This window comes from Protobothrops mucrosquamatus, unplaced genomic scaffold, assembly GCF_001527695.2.
Source record: "Protobothrops mucrosquamatus isolate PMUCROS unplaced genomic scaffold, P.Mucros_1.0 scaffold1991, whole genome shotgun sequence".
NCBI classification, from domain to species: Eukaryota; Metazoa; Chordata; class Lepidosauria; order Squamata; family Viperidae; genus Protobothrops; species Protobothrops mucrosquamatus.
Window position 1 is genome coordinate 9,722 of NW_015388107.1, and position 3,104 is coordinate 12,825.

Consider the following 3,104-nt stretch of genomic DNA (forward strand, 5'->3'; position numbering starts at 1 on the left):
TCATTTGTCAGGAGCATCTGAAAACAATATTTGAGAAAGCTTTCATAGTTCTAATAGAGATGTGAGAATATAAACTCTTTCTAAAATGTTGGTCATAGATGTTGAGCCAATTGTGGCAGAGGTGGAAGGTTGCAGATCCTAGGAATCTGATTTGCTAGCAATGTTGGGGAAGTTTGGCAAGTCCTTGTCTGAGTACCTAGGGATATTTCTTTGGTTAGGAAAAGCAACCCTTTCACAGGGGCAGCAGAGCTGTCAAAGTCCATTGTTAAAACATGGAACCTCAAGACAATAAGTCTGACTGAAGATGGAGGGGTAAAGTTTGGTCAGAGCTGATCCCTGGAGACTGCCTGGAGAAGTCTAGAACTCCAGAAGACAGGCTTAAGATACAGAAGGATCTTGACAGACTTGAACATTGGGCGCTATCTAACAAAATGAAATTAAATGGTGAAAAAAGTAAGGTTCTACACTTAGATATGAAAAACCAAATGCACAAGTATTGTATAGGTGGTATCTTGCTCAATAGTAACAACTGTGAGAGGGATCTTGGAGTCCTAGTGGGCAATCACTTAAATATGAGCTAGCAGTGTGCTGCAGCTGCCAAAAAAAGCCAACACAGTCCTAGGCTGCATTAACAGAGGGATAGAATCAAAATCACGTGAAGTGTTAATAACACTTTACAATGCCTTGATAAGGCCACACTTGGAATACTGCATCTAGGTTTGGTCATCACGATGTAAAAAAGATGTTGAAACTCTAGAAAGAATACAGAGAAGAACAACAAAGATGATTAGGGGGCTGGAGGCTAAAACATAAGGAATGGTTGCTGGAATTGGGTATGTCAGGTTTAATGAAGAGAAGGATGAGGGGTGACATGATAGCAATGTTCCAATATCTCAGGGTTTGCCACATAGAAGAGGGAATCAACCTATTCTCCAAAGCACCTGAAGGCAGAACAAGAAGCAACAGATGGAAACTAACCAAAGAGATAAGCAACCTAGAACTAAGGAGAAATTTCCTGACAGAACAATTAAGCAGTGGAACAACCTGCCTCCAGAAGCTGTGAATGCTCCAACACTGGAAGTTTTTAAGAAGAGACTGGACAGCCATTTGTCTGAAATGGTATAGGGTTTCCTGCCTGAGCACAGGGTTGGACTAGATGATCGCCAAGGTCCCTTCTAACTGTAAAGTCCCAGTTCCTTACGTGAACTTGAGATACCATATCAATCTAATCAGATAACCCAAGCGGAGACTTCTTGATCAAGCAGCACTTTATTTGATCAAATTAAGCAGCTGGGTGGCCAATAATCTGGAATGTTGGCAGAGTTACGTCCAGAAGTGCCACACTTTAGAAAGTTGGTAGCATTGCTTTATAAACTTTGTTAGCCAATAAAAATCAGACAACAGAGCCATTACATCATAAGAAAGACATCAATCATTCCTGTACACTCCCTTATTCCCTCCTTCAGTATATTGCATCCATGTACATGTTTCCCACACGTGCATGAGATTTCCCTGTGCAAAAGCCAATTACAAAAAGCAAGAAAGGAACAGTTAGACCAGCGGTTCTCAACCTGTGGGCCGTGACCCTTTTGGGGGTCACACACGAGTCTTTCACAGGGGTCGCCTAAGACCATCGGAAAACACATATTTCCGATGGTCTTAGGCAGGGCTTGTCAACCACCTTCTTTCCCTCCCCCCTCCGCTCCACCTCACTTGTTTGTGGAAAATATGCTGCTTGGCGGCAGTCTGCATGAACTCTACCAAATGTGCCCTGCAGGGGGCGCATGAAAAGCGCAGGTGCAGAGCAAGGCCCCGCCCTCCCCAGAGACTCATTGTGCAGCAACCGGATTGACTTCTTCTCGTGCACGCAGGTCAGCGAAGGGGAGGCTGCCGCAGCACCCAACTCCTGCGCCCGTCGGCTGGCGACCCCCGAACTTGCGCTTGTCAGCCAGTCTCCTTTGCCACCCCACCCGTCCTCGACTCCTCCTCCGCCCGTTCATGTCAAGCCCACCAGGGCTTGACAGGGAGAGAGGGAGGGAAGGAGGAAGGGACTCCTCCTCCTCTCCTAAGCTTCAAAGCACGATCGGGTTCCCAAGGGCGCCACAATCATCACGAAAGCGGGGGGGGGGAGAAGCAAAGGGGTGAGAAAGCTCACAGCGGGCTCGAAGGAGCACCTGTCAGCTTTGGTGACGAGAAATTCCCCACACACCCAGGGAAGGGGTGGAGAAAAGGAGCCCCCTTTGGGAGGAAACCGCCACCTTCTTCTCCTTGGCTTTGCGCTCTTCTGTTCCTCGGCAGCCGGGCTGCCAAGCCTCTGCTGGCTGGAACTTCCTTTCCTTTCCTCCCTCTTGGTCTCTTCCTCCTTCTCTCCCTCTCCCATTGTTCTTTCCTTTCTTCATTCCTTCCTTCCTTCCTTCCTTTCCTTCGCCTCCCTCTTTGTCCCTCCTTCCCTCCCTCTCTCCCCTTGTCCCTTCCTTCCTTCCTTTCCTTCACCTCCCTCTTTGTCCCTCCTTCTCTCCCTCTTTCCCCTTGTCCCTTCCGTCCTTTCTTCCTTCCCTGTTGTCCAGGATCGGGGCAAGCCTCTACAGCTGATCCGTGCTTCTGCAGAGCAGCCAGAAGCGCAGATCAGCTGTAGCTGCTCTCCTTGGCTCCTGCCCAGCAAACTTGCTCGAGCTTTGCTAGAAAACATGCCGCTTGCTAATTTAGCAGAAGCGCGAATCAGCTGTAGCCCAGCACTGATCCTGGAGCTTCTGCTAACTTAGCAAGCGGCATGTCTTCTGGCGAAGCTGAGCAAGTGAGCTGGGCGGAGCTCTCCTCTGTCTCTGCCTGTGCACAGGCAGGTTTGCCAGCAGCAAAGCCCCCAGCCATGCTGGCAGCCTATCCCCCTCCCTTTGTCCCTTCCTGGGCACGAAGGGGGGGAGGAAGGAAGGAACGAAGAGGGAGGGAAGTAAGGGACAATGAGAGACGGAAGGAAGGAAGGAACAATGGAAGGGAGGGAAGGAAGGAAGGGACAAAGAGGGAAGGAAGGAAAGAAGGAAGGAAGGAAGGAAGGAAGGAAGGAAGGAAGGAAGGAAGGAAGGAAGGAAGGAAGGAAGGAAGGAAGG